Raw genomic sequence first — 25,361 nt, 5'->3', positions numbered from 1 at the left:
TGAGAGATGTCATGACCAGACTGGGCCAGAGAAAGGGAGCCAGATGACATGACCACCTCCAGCTAAATCCCAAATACCACCTGGGTTGGGAAACTTTGTCTCACCTCTGACACCCCACGTATTCTTTTCCTTCTCCATCTTATTTCTTCTCCTTTCTATCTCCCTCCTTTTGCCTTCTAACTAATAAGAGTCTGTCTTAGCCAGCCATGACTGTATATTTGTCAACACTGTTGCTAGCCTGTGACCAAAAAGCAGTAAAGCAGTTGCTAAATGCAATGTCCTAAATAGTCTGACTGATAAGACTGAGGGCTCTGACTGTTTTTCCAGCAGTGAGCTTGAAGGTGAGAATCAACACCAGAGACAGAAGCTGCATTTTCTATCTTTGCTATCTTTTCTATCCCTCTGTGTGTGTTTGTCTTGTCTTTTTAGGAAACAGGATCTGACTTTAACAGCAGCAGCAATAACAGCAGCTCCACCCCATCTCAAGTAATTTATTTTCTTTCCCCCCGAAAAGGACAGCGTTACCATCTTTAATATCATCTAAAAGACTGTCAACGTTTTTTCCCTTCAGAAAACTCCCTCCTGCTGAAGAGAAAGGGAACAAGAGATGTTGTTAAAATGAAAGCCTTATTTCATACTTTAACTGCTTTTCATTTTTTTCTGTGTCTTTAACAGGATTAAAAGGATTGTTAATGGTGTGTTTGTCCTGGCACTAAGCAGACTGAGGTCTCTGAACACCAAACCCCAAACTTTGTTTAAAAGTGTTTAATGTTGGACAGTGACTTGGTTATGTTAACATCTCTGACTCCTTAGGCCAGTATAGCCCATCTAAATAAATACAAGACCATGCACTGAATAACGAGGCAGAAGTGCAAGGGAGAAGGGAAGCATGTGATCATGTAATTAAAGACTGTATCATAATGCAACTGTAAAGGGAAAAATGCACCATCAACATTAATTCTGTCATTTTCTAATTCTTTGAGTGCTTGACTCTGGAACTAGTGCACATGACTTCCAGCCCCTTACTTCTCTGACCGAGCTCCTGAGTGTAGGCTGAGAATCTTCTGGCTTACACCCAGCTCTTAAGGAGGTATGATAGGGGGACCCAGGCTCTCTCACTCCACAGGATCCCAGCCCAGGGACCTGTGAGAAGCAGCTCTGTCAGAGTCTCCTACGAGAGTGTCTATAAGTCTACAGCTACGCTACTTCCCACCTATGTCCTTCAGTATGGGGTGTGGCTTTGATAGTTCAAACAATCTATAGTGTCCTACCTGGAGTAGCATCCCATTGTGGACCTTTTGCAGGTGCTGCAGCAGCCTCAAGTTCCTCTGGGTGGGGCTGATGTAAGGTTGGAGGGGCCTAGTCCCACAAGATCCTTACAATCAAATAGTTAAGTTCACTTTCTGCTGAGTACTCCTCAATCCACTTAGCGGTGAGACGCCATGCCTCTCACCCAGTGGCTGTCAGGATTGTCATGATGCTCCCCGCACATAGAGAGGCTGCAATACCTCCTGCCTCTTCACCAGTCAGCTCTGAACTGACCCAGGTTCGCTTCTTTTCTTCCCCTTCCAGGCTGGGCATTGGCTGCAGCTACAGCAGGGCAGGCTGGCTGTGCCCATAGGCTCTTTTTAAACTCCTTTTCTGCTGATAGGAGGTTTCTCTGTTCCATCACAGTCCTTTTACTGTAGTTTTTCCACAACACATAATTAACCTGTAGCAACCACAAAATATGGTCAAGACAAAAAAACTTCAGGATTCATAAAAGAATTAGAAATACCTATGACTAGTAAGAATATCTATAGTTACCTTAGTAAAGATACAAACATACATGGGTTATCAATTCTCATGTTTTATAACATAAGCTATGTACTGAACATCTAGGGTTAGAGAGAAATGTCCCTTCCATTATGAGGGTCTTAAATCCTCCACTGAAGTGTCTCATCAAGTACTGTCCATTATCCCAGAATATCATGTTATCTAGATCATTACTGTGATTCATTATGGCAGTCCTATGTTCTTGTGTCTGTGTGCCATCTAGCCAAAGGAGACATGCAGTGCTACTATTACCTTAAATGGAAGTTTGTGGAAATCCAGACCTTTATTTAGTAATAATTGTATCTCAAAGGAGACTGGCCATGAAAGAAAGAGTGCATAGTAGGCTTTTGATTAATAACTCATACAATTCCCCTTGTAAGTCTTTATCCACTGCATTTGGCAGCTATGCATCATTATGCCAAAACTGTTAAAATATGAGAAGCACAAACTACTGTATACTTGGCACTACCCTGGACATAGGATATAGGAATTTAAAGATACAAGAGTATTATCTCAGAAGCTGTTGAAAAAAGTAAAGTGTGGATAATTACAGGAAATATATTTAGAAAATAACAAAGTAAGCTAAAAAAAAATCCAGATACCATTTTTTGTTAAATGAGAGAGAACCAAGCTTATTGATTCAATTGTATACAGAGAGATCAATAAATATTTTCCAGAGTCAACCTTAAGCACTGTCAAGCAATTAAAAAAATTAATCGCAATTAATTGCGTAATTAATCATACAGTTAAACAATAATAAAATACCATTTAAATATTTTTGTTTTCTACATTTTCAAATATATTGATTTCAATTGCAACACAGAATACAAAGTGTACAGTGCTCACTTTATATTATTATTTTTCATTACAAATACTTGCACTGTAAAAAATAAACAAAAGAAATAGTATTTTTCAATTCACCTAATACAAGTACTAGGGGGTTGGACTGGATGACCTCCTGAGGTCCCTTCCAATCCTGATATTCTATGATTCTAGTGCAATCTCTTTATCATGAAAGTTCAATTACAAATGTACAATTATGTGCAAAAAATAACTGCGTTCAAAAATAAAAAATGTATAACTTTAGAGCCTACAAGTCCACTCAGTGCTACTTCTTGTTCAGCCAATCACTCAGACAAACAAGTTTGTTTACATTTGAAGGAGATAATGCTGCCCGCTTCTTGTTTACAATATCACCTGAAAGTGAGAACAGGCATTCACATGGCACTGGCAATTTTTCAGGTCCTCAAAAACAGTGAGTAAACAGGTCATGTTATCTGAGACTTACATGGCACCCACCAACATAGGATCTGAGCACCTCACAATGTATTTATCCTCACAACATCCATATGAGGTAAGGAAGCACTGTTATCTCTATTTTACAGATAGGTAATTGAGGCACAGAGACACTAAGTGATTTTCTTAGGTCACACAGGATGTTTGTGGAAGAACAGGTATTGTTCCCTCAGCCCAAGCAATTGCGGTAACCACTGGATTATCCTTCCTACTGATGCCACAGGCCTAATTTTGTTTCTGGAAGGTGCTCAGATACCACAGTGTTGGGTGTTTAAGAATCCATCCCTTTGCTTGTGCAGCCACAGAGAGACTGAGCAATCACAGGCCTTCTGTCAAGGACAGCACAAAGCTAGTGCTACTGGAAGCTCTAGCCAATTTCAACACAGAAAAAGGAGGAGGGGCCTATCTCCCCCTTAATTTTCAACATCACTGACTGGCCAAAGAGGATCTCTTACTACACCCTCTTAATACAGGCACAGCAGCTGAGTTCTGTGGCCAGGGGATGTGGGAGGCATTATGCCTCAGATACGCAGCTTCCTGATCTCATGCTAAGATGCTATGACTCCATACCGCCCTGAACTCATAACAGTGCCTAGTACAATCCAGCCCGAAATGTATTTCATTTATTAAACAACAATTTAATGTTTTAGCTCAGATGAAATTATACTTCTATGCATTCTAGCTCAGTAGTCAAAATTGGATCAATTCTTTCGTAAAGATTTTGTGGAAATTTTGTCTCATTTTTGTAAATTTTTTTTTAAACCAGCTCAGAATCTAGATACACATTATTCTTGCTCCAGTGAGACTTTGTGGATTTCTGCAGCTCAGAACTTTAGAAGCCTAATACATTTTCCTGGATGCAAAACTGTTTCCTTTGCATAGCCAGAGCTCATTTATCTTCTAGATGGATTCATAGAATCATAGAATATTTGGTCTGGAAGAGAGGTCATCTAGTCCAATCCCCTGTCCAAAAACCTCTAAGGATGGAGATTCCACCACCTCCCTAGGTTACCCTTTTCAGTGCTTCACCACCCTCCTAGTGAAATAGTGTTTCCTAATATCCAACCTAGACCTCCCCCGCTGCAACTTGAGACCATTGCTTCTTGTTCTGTCATCTGCCACCAATGAGAACAGTCTAGATCCATCCTCTATGGAACTATCCTTCAGGTAGCTGAAGGCTGCTATCAAATCCCTCCTCATTCTTCTCTTCTGCAGACTAAATAATCCCAATTCCCTCAGCCTTTCCTTGTAAATCATGTGCCCCAGCCCCCTGATCATTTTCGTTGCCCTCCGCTGGACACTCTCCAATTTGTCCACGTCCTTTCTGTAGTGGGGGGCCCAAAACTGGACACAATACTCCAGGTGTGGCCTCACCAGTGTTGAATAGAGGGGAATAATCACTTCCCTCAATCTGCTGGCAATGTTCCTACCAATACAGCCCAATATGCTGTTGGTCTTCTTGGCAATGAGAGCACACTGCTGACTTCTCATCCACTGTAATCCCCAGGTCCTTTTCTGCAGAACTGCTGCTTACCCAGTCGGTCCCCAGCCTGTAGCGGTGCATGGGAGTTTTCCTTCCTAAGTGTAGGACTCTGCACTTGTCCTTGTTGAACCTTATCATATTTCTTTTGGCCTAATCCTCCAATTTGTCTAGGTCACTCTGGACCCTATCCCTACCTTCCAGCTTATCTACTTCTCCCCCCAGCTTAGTGTCATCTGCAAACTTGCTGAGGAAGTGATTCATCCCATCATCCAGATCATTAATAAAAATGTTGAAGAAAACCGGCCCCAGGACCGACCCCGGGGTACTCCACTTGATACTGGCTGCCAAATAGACATCAAGCAGTTGATCTCTACTTGTTGAGCCCGACAATCTAGCCAGCTTTCTATCCACCTTATAGTCTTTTCATCCAATCCATACTTTCTTAACTTGCTGGCAAGAATACTGTGGGAGACCATATCAAAAGTTTTGCTAAAGTCAAGATATGTCACATGCACCACTTTCCTCATATCCACAGAGCCGGTTATCTCATCATAGAAGGCAATCGGGTAGGTCTGGCATGACTTGCCTTTGGTTAATCCATGTTGACTGTTCCTGATCACCTTCCTCTCCTCCAAGTGCTTCAAAATGGTTTCCTTGAGGACCTGCTCCATGATTTTGCCAGGGACTGAAGTGAGGCTGACCAGTCTGTAGTTCCCCGGGTTCTCTTTCTTCCCTTTTTTAAATAAGGGCACTATATTTCCCTTTTCCCAATCATCTGGGACCTCCCCCAATCACCACGAGTTTTCAAAGATAATGGCCAATGGCTCTGCAATCACATCAGCCAACTCCCTCAGCACTGTTGGATGCATTAAATCTGGACCCATGGACTTTTGCACATTCAGCTTTTCTAATAGTCCTTAGCTCTTTCACTACTGAGGGCTGTTCACCTCCTCTCCATACTGTGTTGCTCACTACAGCAGTCTGGGAGCTCACCTTGTCTGTAAAGACCGAGGCAAATAAAAGCATTGAGTACTTCAGCTTTTTCCACATCATCTGTCACTATGTTGCCTCCCCACTTCAGTAAGGGTCCCATACTTTCCCTGACCTTCTTCTTGTTGCTAACATACCTGAAGAAACCCTTCTTGTTACCCTTCAGATCCCTTGCTAGCTGCAACTCCCATTGTGCCTTGGCTTTCTTAATTACACCCCTGCATGATCTAGCAATATTTTTATACTCCTCCCTAGCCATCTGTCCAAATTTCCACTTCTTGTAAGCTTCCTTTTTGAGTTTAAGCTCACTGAAGATTTCACTGTTAAGCCAAGCTGGTCGCCTGCCATATTTGCTATTCTTTCTGCACTTCGGGATGGTTTGTTCCTGCGCTCTCAGTAAGGCTTCTTTAAAAAACAGCTAGCTCTCCTGGATTCCTTGCCCACTCATATTAGCTTCCTGGGGGATCCTACCCATCAGTTCCCTAGAGGAGTCAAAGCCTGCTTTTCTGAAGTCCAGGGTCCATATTTTGCTACTCTCCTTTCTTCCTTTTGTGAGGCTCCTGAACTCAACCATCTCATGGTCACTGCTGACTAGGTTGCCACCTACTTCTACTTCCCCTACCAATTCTTCCCTGTTTGTAAGCAGCAGGTCAAGAGAAGCATGGCCCCTAGTTGGTTCCTCCAGCACGTGTACCAGGAAAACACTCTCCAAAAACTTCCTGGATTGTCTGTGCATTGCTGTATTGCTCTCCCAGCAGATGTCAGGGTGATTGAAGTACCACATTAGAACCAGGGCCTATGATCTGGAAACTTCAGTTAGTTGTCTGAAGAAAGCCTCATCTACCTCATCCTTCTGATCCGGTGGTCTATAGCACACACGCACCACAACATCATTCTTGTTGCTCTTGCCTCTAAATTTAACCCAAAGACTCTCAACAGGCTTTTCTCCAGTTTCAAACTGGAGCTCTGAGCAATCATACCACTCTCTTACATACAGTGCAAGTCCTCCACCTTTACTCCCATATCTGTCCTTCCCAAACAGTTTATATCCATCCATGACAGTGCTCCAGTCATGCGATCTGCCCCACCAAGTTTCTGTTATTCCAATCATGTCATAGTTCCTTGATTGTGCCAGGACTTCAAATTCTTCCTGGATGTTTCCCAGGCTTCTTGCGTTCGTGTACATGCACCTAAGATAACCAGTCAATTGCCCTACTTTGTCAGTATGAATCAGGAGGCTTCCCATCTTGTACCCTCATCCTTGTCTTTCCTTCCAGTATCCCACTCCCCCACTTACCTCTGGGCTTAGGTCACCATCCCTCGGCGAACCTAGTTTAAAGCCGTCCTCACTAGGTTAGCAAGCCTGCCTGAGAAGACGCTCTCCCCTCTCTTTGCTAGGTGGATCCCATCTCTTCCTAGCAATCCTTCTCCCTGGAACAGCATCCCATGGTCAAAGAATCCAAAGCCCTCTCTCCAACACCACTTGTGTAACCACGCATTCACCTCCACAATTCGACGATCCCTACCTGGGCCTTTCCTTCAACACGGAGGATGGACGAGAACACAACTTGCACCTCAAACTCCTTTATCCTTCTTCCCAGAGCCACATAGTCTGTAGTGATCTGCTCAAGGTCATTCTTGGCAGTATCGTTGGTGCCCACGTGGAGAAGTAGGAGGAGGTGATGGTCCAAGGGCTTGATCAGTCTCAGCAAAAACTCTGTCACATCCTGGATTCTAGTTCCAGGCAAGCAGCACACTTCTCGAGTCTCCCGGTCTGGTCGGCAGATGGATGATTGGCTGGCTCTCAAAAATCTGATTCAACGGGTGTTCACTAGGCCTTATGTGATCCTCCTGAATCAGTTGAAGATTTGCCAGATGTTGAGGTATTTACTACTGTGAGTTCTTAGCCTTTGCACAGTTTTCTATAGGAGACATCAGCAGAATCATAAAAAAATGTTATTTACTGCTAAATAACTCAACCAAGCACAGAAGCCAAATATTCTGAATAAAACTGTAAAAAAGAATATAAGTTGAACAGGTATCTGTAATATAGACCCCTAATACCTGGACTCTCTTTTTAATATTGTACCCTGTTTCAAAAGTGTTTAGAGTAAGATATGAGATTTATTTTACAATAGATTCAGAGTTTACAGTCACAGCAAGATTACTGTGTTATTAGCATGTTTAATTAGAATGTTCGTATTGACTTCCATGAGGTTTAGATTAAGACCTTACCCACCTCAAAATATATTCCTTACATGGAAGTTTCTCTTTGACTTCTCCTACATGATTTTTTTTTCACTTATTTGATTACATTCTACATTGTTCTTTAATACCATAAAGATGGGTTTAATGCAGATATGCAAGATCTAGTGCTGATAGTCCGATTTACTATTACCACTATTATTATTTACTATCATAATTGAAATGAACACAGTCTAAAAATATTGTCACTTAAAAGGAAACTTGTGGAGTGACATCTACTGTACTAGTAAATAATTTTTAGATCATCCGCTGGGTTGGTATTTAAGTATTGTAACATTATTTCTTCCCAATATTCATCATGCATACAGGTGAACCAAGTGTTTTGGTGTAGAGATTGGATTCCTCCCTTTTTAAAAAAAACCAGGGCTCTGTCCTGCCATATAGTACATATGTAACTCTCCTCTGCAAAACATTTTACCATTGATAAAATTGTCTAGTGTCCATCTGTGAATTTATTCTTCCTTTGATATTCACATAGTAACTAGAGATTTTGAGGGCCTTCATTTATAGGTACTAATCTGAGACTTTTCATAGGGATCTGAATTTACAGAAAGCACTGAGGGACAGACTGAAAAGATATTTAGGCATCTAAAGATGCAGCTAGATGCTTAATGGGATTTTCAAAAGCACCTTTGTGCCTAACTCCCATTAACTGAAATGTATGGGAGTTAATGCTTATTCATTTTTGAAAATCTCCATATCTGAATCTTTAGGTATGTATATTTCTTTATGCATCTGGCCATCAGCACCCATCCTTCAAAAATCATGCCCTTTTCAGGTGTCTCAAGTTGATCACCCAAAATCGCTAGACACTTGTGCTAATTTAAGCTTTCTTCCTCTTGTTTGGGTAGGACAGTAGCAATCTAGTTTCTTCTTGCTGTTTTAGCTACCAGTGGCTGCAGAAAGAATGCAAATGCACATTATCTTTTTGATTATCAATTTGTCATATGCTTCTTAACCTTCTGTAACACTTACATTGTGCTTGAGGATTAAGGCCATTAGTCTAATAACCATAATTAGTCATAATTATCCTGACTGAGGCTATTAGTTAATGATATCTCATGTTAGCATTCTTAATACATCTAATTAATGCAATTATGTCCACTTACAAAACATAGCTGTATGTTATACACTTAATTCTTAATAACATACTAAGAACTATTGGGTTAATGAAACTAATACAAGTATAATTTTACACCACCTCTCAAGGTACCATAAACTGTGACAATATCTTACAGCTCCCACAGTCAGCGTGGGAAGAGAGCATGGCTTTACACTTCTATCCTCCATTTATTGCGAGACAGGGAATTTCAGAAAAAATCCCAAATTGGGACCCTTCTAATCTTTCTTCCTTCTTTTCTACTCTTGCTATTGCCACTCTTCTGCCAATTAGCTTAAATCTAACTGTCAGCCAATCACCAGTGTGCAATTTTCTGTCATTCTTACAGTTCCTTTTCTTGAAAGAGGACAGTACTCCCAAAGATGATGGAAAAGAAGAAGGCAGCTCTGGCTAATCTCAAAAGTAGGTCACAATTAAGAAATAATAGCTATCTCACCCACGGCCTCCAAACAACTCCATATTCTGAGAAATTCACATTTCCTTTTATTAAATGAGCACAAAGTATCTTGTCAAGCCTTTCACTACATGTTCTGGTCAATTATACTTGTAGACACAGAAAAACACCACCTGTCTGAGAATATTTCTGTTTATCAAGTTCACAGACCTCATATTGTTTATATGCATGTAGAAATGATGAATGTTCTTCTTCAAAAACACACAAATATACTTTCCATTACAAACAAATAAATAGCACTCAGCCCTGAAGAGAAGCTCTCTAATAACTCCATTGCTTAATACATAAGACAGAGATATAAAATCAATCCACCTGACATATAAGACTCAAACCATACCATCTTCTTTAAAAGCAAAACTTTTTAAAACTGTAATATTTAGAGTCCTTACTGCTCCAAAGCCTCCTGAGAGCTTTTGAGCTTGAGAGTTTTTAAATGAGCTTTACAAGTTTCTGGATTGTTGTGCTTTTTCTTGTTTGTTTCCCCAATATCCTTTTGTTGCTTCTCCTTTCCTTGTTTACAAAATGAAAGAGGACATGCAGGTACATAGGAAATATGCACTAGGAAACAAACAAATTATCTGGGCTTAATGGGGATTTCTATGTATTAAATGGTCTACACCTTTAAAAAAGAAGTCAGGTGGATACACAAATGTTTAAGATGACTTTTTTCTGAAATCTACTTTATCGACTTGTCTGTGAGAAGCTCATTTTTCCTTTTAATTGGAAAAAGACAATGATCCCTGAACCATAAAAATACTGAATTAAGATAGGGTAATGTTGAATGCTTCTGAAAAATCTAACTCACTTCACACTGAAGTCAGTGGCAAAACTCCTATTGACTTCAATAGGCACAGAGCTAGTGCTGAGTGTTTTTGAAAATCTCATGCTAGATGGATCTCTCATAACAAGAAATGAACAGAATGAAGTTAACTTTTTTTCCTAGTGACAATCTTTTTCATGAAATAGTCATTTTTAAATGCATTTATTGTCAAATAGTTCGACTCTGTTATTTGTGAGCAGTCAAAATTCAAGATTATTTTACTGGGCATATAGGTTATATAGCACATTTTTGTTCCTTGACTGGATAAGTATAACTTTTGAATCAAGTTTTCTGTGCAAATACCTGCAATTAGTGCTGGTCAAATAATAATAATAATAATAATAAAAAAACCCACACCCATAACCCTAAAGAAATTGACACTATTTGAACAGCTGTAAAGCTTGACTAGATACTACAAAAATCTGGTAATCAAATTTTACATAAATAGCAGCAATATGCATTGCTACAATGTATTTAATAGATAGTAATAGACCAGTTCTACTTACAAGTGCTAATTCAAAATTTGCTCTCTGCCAATATTTAGCAAAATGTCACTTAAAGATGCTGCTTCTAAGTATACCAGGAACTAGAATGCATATATTATAATATGTTAAAATATAAACAAATCCATTAACAAACAGGGCTGTAAATGGTAAAGAAAATTAATTAAAGTACAAATCAGTATTCAAGGAATTTTTTGTAGCATTTGCCCAGCTCCAAATATAAACAGTTTTTAAAGATTTCCTCAATAGAGAACTACAATATTAAGGATAAATATAGTTATGTTAGCTAGATTCTGATACTGACTCTAGAAGAAAAGTAAATACCAGGAGGCATACAAGTGCACTCTGACAAATGTGGACATCTCAGCAACCTGATATTTGGCAGGCAATTTTATTTATTTTTATACTCTAAAAACCTACAACAATCCAGAATATTGGCCATCTATTGTGGTCTATCATCTTCCATCCTCTACAGATGGACAGCACAAAGTTTTACTAACATTCTATTTTGAGACCTAAAGTGGCATTTAGGCCTCATGGTGCCCCTTTGCATTGGACAAATTTTACCTTCTTGTCAATCATTATGTCAAGGGTAAAAATTTCAAAGCAAGTTAGTATCCAAAGCCCTATTTTTTTTCCAACTTACTTAAGCATTTAAGAGTCTGTCATTGAAAATCAGTGGGAACCTAGCACCTATATCACATTTGAAAATGAGACTTCAGCTCTTAACTCAAGCATTTTTGAAAATTTTACATGAGCTCTTTCAAGTATACTGATTCCACAGATAAAATCTGAAAATGAAAAAGAACTAAACACTGCAGTCTGTGGTTTTGTAACTTTCCATGATTGATGAAATATTGAAAAAAATATATAACATCTTGACTTCTCTTTGAGGCTAACCTTCCGATTTAAATAGATCAGTTATATTCCTCCCAGATTGTCTGTCTGAAGACATTGCTATACCAGAGCTGGGCATGAAACTTATTTTACATCCTGAGAGATGTTTTGAGATTTTGAAAAAAATTTTAATCTCAAATTGGGATAAAAAAGTCAAAATTCCAAATTTTTGAACATCAAAAATACAGAAACATTTTGAATTGGGTTAATTTAAACATTTTGTTTCAATGTTAAATTTACTTTTAATGTTTTTAGGGTTTTTTTTACTATAAATAGATGTTAATTTCAAAACTGTCATTTCAACAATTTTTTAATGATTTCAATTTTTTTCATAACGTGACATTTGCTAAGACTAACTCTTTCCTGCAAAAAGTTTCAGTTTTGACAAATGGGCATTATCTGATAAAAAGTGTTTCTATCAAAAAATTCCTAGCTAGCTGTTTCTAATGGTTGATAGAAAGAACACAGTCCATTATACAACTTAAAAAAAAAAGGATTATAATAGACATTCATGGGACAAATTTAGATCAGAAATGAAGCAGTCTTCTTTATTTTTAAATCAGCAAAGACTTTTTAAAAAATGAATAAGATGTTCAAAATTCTTTTGGAAGCTTGAAAACCATTTGATAGAGAAGACAGTCAGGGTAGGTGTACACTAGGACAAAAAAACCCCACAGAACAGAGGCCTGGTCTACACTAGGCGTTTAAACCGGTTTTAGGAGCGTAAAACCGATTTAACGCCACACCCGTCCACACTGAGAGGCCCTTTATATCGGTATAAAGGGCACTTTAAACCGGTTTCTGTACTCCTCCCTAATGAGAGGAGTAGCGCTAATATCGGTATTACCATATCGGATTAGGGTTAGTGTGGCCGCAGATCGACGGTATTGGCCTCCGGGTGGTATCCCACAGTGCACCACTGACCGCTCTGGACAGCAATCTGAACTCGGATGCAGTGGCCAGGTAGACAGGAAAAGCCCCGCGAACTTTTGAATATTTCCTGTTTGCCCAGCGTGGAGCTCCGATCAGCACGTGTGGTGATGCAGTTAAAAATCAAAATAAAGAAAGAGCTCCCGCATGGATGATGCGGATGTGATCGCTGTAAGGGCAGGCAAATCTGTTCTATCAGCGCTCCGTTACAGAAGACGAAATTCAAAATCATTTTTAAAAAATCTCCAGACAGACGCCATAGCAGGGGCTCAGCGCACTGCTGCGTGACAAGCGTAACGGAAAGCCAAAGAATCAAATGGATGCTCATGGACTGGAGGACTCAAGCTATCCCACAGTTCCTGCAGACTCTGAAAAGTATTTGCATTTTTGGCTGAGCTCCAAATGCTTCTAGGGTCAAACACAGTGTCCGCGGTGGGTCAGGGCATCGCTCGGCAATCTACGCACCCCCCCCACCCCCAGAAGTGAAAGGGAAAACAATCCTCTCTTGACTCTTTTACATGTCACCCTATCTTTACTGAATGCTGCAGATAGACACGATGCTGCAGCACTCAACACCAACATCCTTGCTCCCCCCCTGCCATGGGTGGCTGATGGTACAATAAGACTAATATCCATTGTCATCATCAGCCTATTGGCACATGGGGCAGTGCAAAAGGACTGGTAACCATGCAGACTAGCATCCGTTAGGTCGATCAAGGGCGCCTGCCCCTAATTTTTCCTGGTAGATGGTGCAATATGGCTGGTTACCATCCTCATCATAGCAACAGGGGGCTGAGCTCCATCAGCCCCCACCCTTCATGTGTAAAGAAAAGATTCAGTTGCCCCTGGACTAGGAGTGGGATGCTGGGCTCCTCTCCTACACACTGCTTAATGTCCTGTCTGGACTATCATAGCAGCTGGAGGCTGCCTTCCACTCATTTCTCACTAACAAGTCACTGTGTCATCACACAAGTGGGGGGACAATGATATGGTAGCCCAGGAAGGCTGGGGGAAGAACAGAATGAACAGGTGGGGTTGTTGCAGGAGCACCCCCTGTGAATAGCATACAGCTCATAATTTCTGCAGGATCTGACACAGAGCAGCTGTGCTCTCTGGTTATGATATACAGTGGTTCTCTAGTACACTTGCCCATATTCTAGGCAGGACTGATTCTATTTTTAGATACCAAAAAGGAGGGATTGACTCAGGGAGTCATTCCCAATTTTGGATTTTGCGCCCCTGGCTAAGAACAGCCAGGGGCACTTATGACAGCAACAGATGGTGCAGTGCAAAAGGACTGGTAACCACGATCATCTTTTTACCAATTTATGGATTGGTAGATGTTACAGTATGGCTGGTAACCATCTCTGCTGTCATGCAAAAGCAAAAGCATGCTGCTGTGTAGCGCTGCTGAATCGCCTCTGTGAGCGGCATCTAGTACACATACGGTGACAGTCACAAAAGGCTAAACAGGCTCCATGATTGCCATGCTATGGCATCTGCCAGGGCAATCCAGGGAAAAAAGGCACAAAATGCTTGTCTGCCGTTGCTTTCCCAGAGGAAGGAGTGACTGACGACATTTACCCAGCACCACCCACGACAATGATTTTTGCCCCATCAGGCACTGGGATCTCAACCCGGAAATTCCAAGGGGCGGGGGAGGCTGCGGGAACTATGGGATAGCTACGGAATAGCTACCCACAGTGCAGCGCTCCAGAAGTCGATGCTAGCCTCGGACCGTGGACGCACACCACCGATTTAATGTGTTTAGTGTGGCCACGCGCACTCGATTTTATACAATCTGTTTTACAAAACCGGTTTATGCAAATTCGGAATAGTCCCGTAGTGTAGACGTACCCAGAGTCTCAGAACCTGGGTTAGCTGACTTGGGCTCATGGTGCTCAGGCTGCAAGGTTCAAAATTGCAATTCAGGCTCGGGATGGAGCCCAGACTGTGAGACCCACAAGGGTCTCAGATCCTGGGCTCCAGCCCAAGCCCAAACGTCTACACTGCAGTTTTTAGCCCTGCAGCCCAACATTCACGAGCCTGAATCAGCTGACCCGAGCAAGCCACAGGTCTCATATCGCAATGTAGACATACCCTGATGGTCTTCTCTATCAAATGATAAAAGAAATTAACATGGTTCTCAAGCTTCCAGCAGAATTTGAACATCTAATTTGGCTTTAAAAAAAGTTTGGCTGATTTTAAAAGAAAAGAAGACTGCTTCATTTCTGATCTAAGTTTGTCCTGAGTGTGTCCATTATAATCCTTTTTTTAGTTGTATAATAGATTTGTTCTTTCTATCCATCTTTAAGAACTTTCTTACTAAATCATGTTACATTATTTTCTTTTAAATGCTCTTTGTAATTGGTGCAAATGGATTGCAAATAACAGTTCAAGTTTTACAAGAACCTTCAAGAGCCCAATTTTCATTAGATATGAAATCTCACTAAATAAGGAAGCATTATCTCCATATTATACTAGGGAGATATTTTTGTAACTTAGTTCTACTATCTACTAGATTTGTTTCTTTTTAGAATCATAGGGACAGAGCTCGCAGGTCTCAAATTCAGTGAGTGTTTTGTCTAAGTAGGGCTAGAGCCACACAGGGACTTAGGCATTGCAGTGTCTAACATTTGGATGCCTTGCCATCATGTGTGGAATCCTCTGCCCTGATTTAGGTACTGAGGTTCCCTGTACAATGCATGAGGAGAGTTTGGTGCCTAAGAATGGAACTCACAAAAGCCAGCAAGCTGAGTGGGGAATCATCTAAATTAGGCAGTAGGAAATGCTAAGAAGAGTGGGGTCCATCTCCATTCTGGATTCAGAGTTGTTAACCTTCTCGTGGAGTTAGGTACCTAATCCAGTCAGTCCTTTCTCATGAAAAAGGTGAGGCGATAGAGAGAGAGAGAAAGAGGGAGCTTAGGTGTGAGTTAGGGTGCCAAGCTGCTTGGCAGTGTCATGCTTTAGCTGTTTTGCACATAACCACAGACAGAAATATAAGTGCCTAGGAGCCTTTGCCAGTGGAAACCTAAGCACTTTTAGTCACCTACAGAGACAGGCAGCAGCCGAGAAAAGATTTTGGGCATCTCTTTGGCCCCTGAATGTTGCGTTGGTGCCTAACGGGCATTTTAGTTGCCTAAGTGACTTTGTGGACCTAGCCCCAGTCTTGCAAGCCATCTGTGTGCAACTGCAGTGGAGGTGCAGAAAAATTGGTGCACTGAGCCCCAAGTGAAGACTTCAGGAATTGGACCTCTAATGTTATCAATAAAAAAAGACCAACTAAGTCTCATGGTGACTTTTATTTTTTTCTTCTAGATAATTTCTGAAGATGTTAAATTAAAGAGAAAAACACACTAACAATTGCAGGATACAATAAGATATTTCACCGTGTAGGACTGCTGGCCTATTTACCCAGCCCATGAAGGACTAACACCTTGGCTAAGTCTCTTGCAGGTCCTTTCCTGAGGGCACAGTTTATTAATTCAAATACAACTCCCCAAATAACACAAAACAAAGCTATTCCCCTGACCAACCCAGAGGCCTTTCACTCTGTGCTTCCTCCCTATCCAGGGCCAGTAACAGCACATTCATAGACAATATTCCTAACTTCAGTTACAAAACTGATACATGCATAAAAGTAGGATAATCAATCATATACTTTTCAATGATATCTTACGTGTCCAATCTTGCATAAAATACATAATAGTTGTGACAGTGCCCCCCATAAGGCTTTATGGAATATGCTTATGAATGTATATATAACATAACTAGAATATGTTTTATGCTACATATGCCATGTAACATATCTCTGTAAAGGTTATGATCTACTGAATCTATTAATCCTATTTGTGTGCATGTATCATTTTTGTACTTGAAGTTAGGAATATTGTCTGTATACTTGCTTGATTTTAACTGGTCAGCTTCTTGAGAAAAGCGCAAATTAACTAACTAATCAAAAACCACTTAAGCCAACAATGAAGTTGAAGATGCCAATCCACATCTGAGCTTTCACAGAAATGTGGTTTGGCTGGTAAAAACTGAGTCATGCATGGACATGTGGCTTGCCCATGTGACTCCAAAACTCCATCTTGGAGCTGGACTTTGCATAGGAGAGAGAGAAGGGGGTCTCCACCAACAAGAGGAAGTCTATTTAACCCCCAGGGAAACCCCTCCATTTTGTCTTCAGCTGGCTAAAGAGATAGCCTCTCCACCCCCAAGGATACCTGAATGAGACTGGAACAAAGGATAGTAAGTACAGGGGGTGTGAGTGACTGTTGGACCCAGACTAGAAGGAGACTAGTCTGTAAAAGGAAGCTTACTGGAACTGGTGAGGTTATATCTGTATTCAATTTTCTTAGACACAGACTTGCGTGTTCTATTTTATTTTACTTGGTAATTCACTTTGTTCTGTCTGTTACTACTTGGAACCACTTAGATCCTACTTTCTGTGTTTAATAACATCACTTTTTACTTATTAATTAACCCAGAGTATGTGTTAATACCAGGTGTGTGGGGGGGCAAACAGCGGTACATCTCTCACTATCAGTGTTATAGAGAGTGAACAATTTATGGTATAAACTTTATACAGAGTAAGATTGATTTATTTAGGGTTTGGACCCCATTGGGAGTTGAGCATCTGAGTGTTAAAGACAGGTACACCTCTGTAAGCTGCTTTTAGTTAAGTCTACAGCTTTTGGGCATGTGGTTCAGACCCTGGGTCTGTGTTGGAGCAGACAGGTGTGTCTGGCTCAACAAGACAGGGTGCTGGAGTCCTAAGCTGGCAGGGCAGGCAAGCAGGGGCAGAAGTAGTCTTGGCACATCAGTTGGCAGTTCCTAAGGGGGTTTCTGTGATCCAACCCATCCCAATAGTTATGCCATATTCAGATCATAATATCTTTATGAAGACTAGGGGTTGCAATGTCACACCCTCCCACCCCCAACTTGCATCTCATAATCCAACAAGAGTGGCTGGCTGATTGGCTCCAGGGATCTTAAAGGAATAGCCCACCTTGTTACACATCCCAAGCACATTCTGTCATTTAAAACCATCCTTCATTTACTGTCCAACATTGAGAGAATTCAGGCCCTTATTCAGAATGGCACAGTGGGGTGGGAGTGTTTAAGAAAGGGATTGGGAAGGGAAGAAGTCAGGAGACAGAGCTCAAAGTTGGATTATATTTTACCTATCTCTGTAGTGGGCTGAAGTAAAGCTCCCTGCCTACACAGTGACATTTTGGAGTATTCAACATCTGAATCCCAAATCAACAAAGAAGTAGAACAGTATTTGGGCTGTCTGATAGAAACAGTGTTAATAAATCATTGGTGCTTTATGTATGTTATGATGTTATGCTCTCAGGAGGGAATTCACGGTGATACAGAGCCAGGCACAAGATCTATGTACCACCTAAGGCCTAGTCTACACTGTGAGTTTAGGTCGAATTTAGCAGCGTTAAATCAAATTAACCCTGCACCTGTCCACACAAGGAAGCCATTTACTTTGACATAAAGGGCTCTTAAAATCGATTTCTGTACTCCTCCCCAATGAGGGGAGTAGCACTGAAATGGACATTGCTGGTTCGAATTAGGGTTAGTGTGGCCACAATTCGACGGTATTGGCCTCCGGGAGCTATCCCACAGTGCACCATTGTAACCGCTCTGGACAGTAATCTGAACTCAGATGCACTGGCCAGGTAGACAGGAAAAGCCCCACAAACTTTTGAATTTCATTTCCTGTTTGCCTAGAGTGGAGAGCTGAACAGCACAGGTGACAATGCAGAGCTCATCGGCACAGGTACAGTCCGAGAATCGAAAAAGAGCTCCAGCATGAACCATATGGAAGGTACTGAATCTGATCACTGTATGGGGAGACAATTCCGTGCTAGCAGAACTACGTTCCAAAAGACAAAATGCCAAAACATTTGAAAAAATCTCCAAGGGCATGATGGAGCAAGGGCACAATAGGGACTCAATACCATGCCGTGTGAAAGTTAAGGAGCTCAGACAAGCGTACCAGAAAACCAAAGAAGCAAATGGACACTTCAGGGCAGAGCCACAGACATGCTGCTTCTACGCTGAGCTGCATGCAATTCTGGGGGGGGGCGCCCCCACTACCCCACCCCGACCGTGGATTCCGAGGAGGGGGTACTCTCAGCCAGGCCTGAGGATTTTGCGGACAAGGAAGATGAGGAGGAGGAGGACGACGAGCTTGAGGAGAGCACGCAGCACAACATTCTCCCCACAGCCAGGATCTTTTTCTCACCCTGACTGAAATAGCCTCCCAACCCTTCCAAGGTGGTATCCCGGACCATGAAGCTAGAGAAGGGAGCTCTGGTGAGTGTACCTTTGTAAATATAAAACATGGTTTAAAAGCAAACATTTTTAACAATTAATTTGCCCTGAGGACTTGGGATGCATTCACGGCCAGTACAGCTACTGGAAAAGTCTGTTAACGTGTCTGGGATTGGAGCGGAAATCCTCCAGGGATATCTCCATGAAGCTCTCCTGGAGGTACTCTAAAGGCCTTTGCAGAAGGTTTCTGGGGAAAGCAGCCTTATTCCGTCCTCCATGGTAGGACACTTGACCATGCCATGCTAGTAGCAAGTAATCTGGTATCATTGCATGACAAAGCCTGGAAGCGTATGGTCCCGATGTTTGCTGGCATTCAAGCAACATCTTTATCTCACTGTGTTATCCTCAGGAGAGTGATATCATTCATGGTAACCTGGTTGAAATACGGGAATTTAATTAAAGGGACATTCAGAGGTGGCCATTCCTACTGGGCTGTTTGCCTGTGACTGAAAAGAAATCCTCCCCGCAGTTAGCCAAGTGAGTGGGGGGGCATCGGCACTGAGCTGTTCGCGTTTGGCTAGCCGGGATTTTCCTTAATACCAGCCACGCGGTTGGGGGAGGTGTAAAGCGATCGTCCCAGAGACTTGAAAGGGGGGCAGAGGTTAGTTTGATTTCTGCTAAACCGCAGCACTCAACGGGCTTTGCTTGGTATGGGAAAGAAGGGCACTGCTTTTATGAAGATTGAAGATGCCGAAAGGCTATAGCTTACCATGGCCGCATGCAAGCCGAATTCTGTTGCCCGGCCCTGCGTCTGTGATCTCTAACACCAAAGCCGCAGGCACTCAATATTAAGATACAAAATGCGCCCTTGTACCGAAATCACATGTGCTATGTAATGTGAATAGTGTTATTCACCATGAAAGAGTATACATTTTACAGAACAATGGGTATCTTTTTAAATACTTTTCTCCCTTTTTTCCCTCCCGCAGCTGCAAATTTTTCAAGCCTCCCTCCTTCATCCCAAAGACTATCTCAGATAAGGATCCGAAAAAAACGCGCACACGATGAAATGTTCTCTGATATCATGCAGTCGACCCACAATGAAAGAGCTCATCTGAATGAGTGGAAGGACACAGTATCACAGTACAGGGAAGCGGCCAATGAATGTGACGACAGGAGGGATGAACGCAAGGACAGGAGGGACGATCGAGATGAGAGATGGCAGCAGGAAGATCAGACGAGGCAAGATGCAACACTGGGGCTACTGTGGGGTCAAACGGACATGCTCCGGCATCTGGTGGAGCTTCAGGAATGGCATCAGGATCACAGAGTGCCACTGCAGCCCCTGTTTAACTGCCCTCCCCCATTCCCAAGTTCCACAGCCTCCTCACCCCGACACCCAAGAATGCAGGGGGGGGGGAAAGGCTCCGTGCACCCTGCCACTCCACCCTGGTGGAAAGCCCAAGCAACAGAAGGCTGTCATTCAACAAGTTTTGAACTGGCCTTTTCCTTCCCTCCTCCTCTCCTCCCACACCCCACCTGGGCTACCTTGTCAGTTCTCTCCCTATTTTTATAATCAATTAATAAAGAATACATGGTTTTTAAATGATAGTGTCTTTATTTCCTTTGCAAGCAAGCTGTGATCGAAGGGGGAGGGTGGGTGGCTTACAGGGAATGAGTCAATCCGGGAGTAGGTTTTCTTCAAGGAGAAACAAACAGAACTGTCAAACCGTAGCCTGGCCAGTCACAAAACTAGTTTTCATAGCTTCTCTGATGCACAGCACTTCCTGGTATACTCTTCTAATCACCCTGGTGTCTGGCTGCGTGTAATCAGTGGCCAGGTGATTTGCCTCAACCTCCCACCCCGCCATAAACATCTCCCCCTTACTCTCACAGATAGCAAGCAGCAATAACAATGGGAATATTGGTTTCACTGAGGTCTGAGCGAGTCAGTAAAGTGCACCAGCGACCCTTTAAACATCCAAATGCATATTCTACCACCATTCTGCACTTCCTCAGCCTATAGTTGAACAGCTCCTGACTACTGTCCAGGTTGCCTGTGTATGGCTTCATGAGCCATGGCATTAAGGGGTAGGCTGAGTTCCCAAGGATAACTTTAGGCATGTCAACATCCCCAACTGTTATTTTCTGGTCTGGGAACTAAATCGCTTGCTGCAGCCATTTAAACAGGTTAGTGTTCCTGAAGACATGAGTGTTATGAACCCTTCCCGGCCATCCCACGTTGATGTTGGTGAAACGTCCCTTGTGATCCACCAGTGCTTGCAACACCATTGAAAAGTATCCCTTGCGGTTTATGTACTGGCTGCCCTGGTCCTCCGGTGCCAAGATAGGGATATGGGTTCCATCTATTGCCTCACCACAGTTAAGGAATCCCATTGCAGCAAAGCCATCTACTATGACCTGCACATTTCCCAGAGTCACTACCTTTGATAGCAGCAGCTCAGTGATTGCTTTGGCTACTTGCATCACAGCAGCCCCCACAGTAGATTTGCCCACTCCAAATTGATTCCCGACTGACCGGCAGCTGTCTGGCATTGCAAGCTTCCACAGGGCTATTGCCATTCACTTGTGAACTGTGAAGGCTGCTTTCATCTTGGTATTCTGGCGCTTCAGGGCAGGGGAAAGTCAGAAAGTTCCATGAAAGTGCCCTTACGCATGCGAAAGTTTTGCGGCCACTGGGAATCATCCCAGACCTGCAACACTATGTAGTCCCACCAGTCCGTGCTTGTTTCCCGGGCCCAGAATCAGCATTCCAAGGCATGAACCTGTCCCATTAACACCATGATCTCCAAAATGCCGGGGCCCGTGGTTTGAGAGAATTCTGTGTCCATGTCCACATCACTCTCGTCGCCGCGCTGCCGTCGCCTCCTCCTCCTCTGGTTTTCCAGGTTCTGGTTCAGCATAAACTGCATGATAATGCGTGATGTGTTTACAACGTTCATGACTGCTGTGTTGAGCTGAGCGCGCTCCATGCTTGCCGTGGTATGGCGTCTGCACGAAAAAAGGCGCGATACAATTGTCTGCTGTTGCTCTGATAGAGGGAGGGGCAACTGACGACATGGCTTACAGGGAATTAAAATCCACAAAGGCAGAGGCTTTGCATCAAGGAGAAAGACAAACAACTGTCACACAGAATGGCCCCCTCAAGGATTGAACTCAAAAGCCTGGGTTTAGCAGGCTGTTGATTTCATGGAGGGAGGGGGCAGCAAATGAAAACAAAACAAATCTGGTCTATTTCTTGTTTTGATCCATTCCATCTATCTTTTACATCTTAGGCTGGCAGCAGACGGTGCAGTATGACTGCTAGCCATCATCATCTCCTGGGTGCTTAGTAGAAGATGCTGCATTATGACTGCTAGCCCTCATCATCTCCTGGGTGTTCGGCAGAAGATGGGAAATGACCTGGCTGAGTCACTCCCATCTCTGTATGATGACGATGGCTTTCAGTCCTAATGCACTATCTGCTGCCAAAAGGCAATGAGCTGCTGCTGTGTAGCAATGCAGTCCCACATCTGCCAGCACCCAGGAGATTTACGGTGATGGTCAGCTATGTGGGCTCTATGCTTGCCATGGTATGCGTCTGCACAGGTAACCCAGGTTAAAAGGCGTGAAACGGTTGTCTGCCATTGCTTTCACAGAGGGAGGGAGGGAGAGGGGAGCCTGATAACATGTACCCAGAACCACCCATGTTTTTTGCCCCATCAGGCATTGGGATCTCAACCCAGAATTCCAATGGGCGGGGGAGACTGCGGGAACTATGGGATAGCTACCCACAGTGCAACACTCTGGAAGTCGACACTAGCCTTGGTACTATAGACGCACACCACTGAATTAATGTGCTTAGTGTGGCCGCATGCACTCGACTTTATACAATCTGTTGCCAAAAATCGAATTCTGTAAAATCGCAGTAATCCCGTAGTGTAGACATACCCTAAGTCTCACTTATGACCTCTGGTCTTATCTTTCCTAACAATGAATGTCCACATTCAAAAGGTAATTGTAAGAGAGTATAAACTGGTATAACTTACATGCTAAAGAGCCTCAAGAATAGTTCAACATTTTGTACATTTGTTCATAGACTCCAAAGTCAGAAGGGACCACTATAATCATCTATTCTGACCTCCTGTATATCACAGGTCATAGAACTTCCCCAAAATAATTCCTAGAGCAAAATCCCTACTGACCGAACAGTAAGATGTCCCCTGAAGGAAGATGCAGAGAATAATACATTGTAGTGTGGAATCACCTGATTTCCTGTGAACTCTTATATATTCCAATGAGTTTTCAGTTTAAAGGTCTCCCCTGTACCATTTTCCATATTTTTTCCTTTTTTTAAATTACTGATGAAGTAAGCAGCTTGATTTGCAATTCACTTGCATTCTTGAGCTTGAGCATCCCAAGCTCATTCTTGAGCTTGAGCATCCCTTTCAGGTCACATAGCTGTCTGAATTTCTAATTGTTGGGAAACTGGTAAAAAGGAGGTTTTCCTGTGTTACTTAGAAACGTATTTTCTCTGAGCTACTTATAAAATTCAGGCCTAAGGGTGAACTTCACCCTTTGTGGAGGACAAGCTCAAGGCCACTGCACCATATGAAGCTCCCTATAGCCCTATTTTTGGCATCTTAAGTGGGACTTCATACAATGCATAGCCTTGCATTAGCCCTCTGCAGATATGAATTTTACCCCACAAGAGACTGTGCAATAATTGTCAGTTTAATAAAGGGAATTTACAAACAATTCAGATAATGTGATGTTCAACACTTTTAAAATGTTGTCCTAATCATTATTAATTCCTTTGGTATTTATGGTAATAGTAATTATGATGAACTCACTTAGCACTAATGTGCTTCGGGAACTCAGCATCAATTTGTAACAGTATATTAAAATATTACCTAACAATGTTATATCTTTTATTTTTAAAATGCTTGCAACCATTTCTTAAAAGACCTCCCAAATATACAGTGGTTTATAACTGTGGGGCTTTTTTTTCCTTTCTTTTTAAAAAATAAACCTGTAGTTATTGTCAAGGTTTATGACGATAAAAACTAGCAAGGTTGAAGTGTGTATGCTGAGACTCATGCGGGGAAAATCCTCTACTTTTCTTAGGCATTTCTTTAAATCATTTTATTTTTAGCTTTAATACTAGTGACTAGTTACTCCTTCTGATGGCAGATTAATGCTACAGTAGGATGTGACAATGAAAGAATGAAAAGAGCAATGGGAATCATGGGTTGGGAATCATTAACCAAAATAGTGAGAGACTCATTGAATAGTGGATGGTGTCTGACCTAGTTCTTCCAAGCACTCTGTTCCTTCTTACATAAAGAAATATTGAATTCACCAGATGGCAAAACAAAAAAACGGATCGATCACATCTGCTTCAGATACCGATCATCTGTCCAAGACACCAGGGTATATCGAGAAGCAGATGTCAGCAGCAACCACAATCTTTGCATTGCCAAATTGAAGTTAAAACTGAGAAAGATCAACTTTAAACAGAAAGCAGCAAAGAAAAATCAACAGAACGGAGAACAAAAGAGTACTGTGAGAAATTCCAACTTGAACCAACAAACAGATTTGAGGGACTGCCAGAGGCAGAGGAAGGTAAGGCACTGACTGGACCTGAAGAAAAATGAGCAGTGCTCAGAGACAATGTGATTCAAGCTGCAGCAGTTGCAGTTCGTTTTCAGCATAGACAGAGCAAAAATTGGATAAGACAAAAGATGTGGCATCTTACTGAGGAAAAGAAAGGACTGAAAGGAAAACTCCTGAATGCTAAGACCAATGAAATATTGGAAAAAGCAAAGGAATACAAGAAAGCAGACAAAACAATGAAAAGAGGTACAAGGAAAGATAAACTGAGATATACTGAAAACTTAGCAGCTGAAGCTACTGCTATGATAGGAAAGCAAGAGTTATTCACCAAGTGACTAAAATCCTGTGTGGAAACTTCAAATCAGGAAATGGGCCAATAAAAAAAGATGGAAAAATGCTTATAAGTGAGGTAGAATAGAATAACAGATGAGCAGAGCATTTAAAAGGAGTCCTCAATAGGCCCAGCTCTACCTCAGTATCAGAGTTCAATGAAACATGTGAATCTAATCAACTTGATATTAACATTGGTCCAATAGAGATATCAGAAGTACAGGCTGCAATCGAGAAGCTGAAAAACAAAGAGGCAGGAGATAAAATCACAGTGGAAATGCTAAAAGCACTTACCATTACCACCTGCTCGAGGAGCAGGAGCCTTACTGGGGGTGGGGGCAGGGAAGTAGGTGTGGTATGCTTCTAGATCCACAAAAATCTCAACCAGGGGAAGCTGTGGAGACTGCATGATGTGTAGCAGCCCTTCCCTTCTCCCTGCTTGCAGGAGATGGGGGTGAGGGATGTGTAGGGCTGCCACAGGAGTGTCATGGCTCATGGGGGAGGGTGTCAGGGCCCATATGTTGATGGAGTCATTTCAAGGACACCATCAG

The sequence above is a fragment of the Mauremys mutica genome, chromosome 5 (assembly GCF_020497125.1).
Source record: "Mauremys mutica isolate MM-2020 ecotype Southern chromosome 5, ASM2049712v1, whole genome shotgun sequence".
Taxonomy (NCBI): domain Eukaryota; kingdom Metazoa; phylum Chordata; order Testudines; family Geoemydidae; genus Mauremys; species Mauremys mutica.
Note: the sequence above shows the minus strand (reverse complement) of the source record.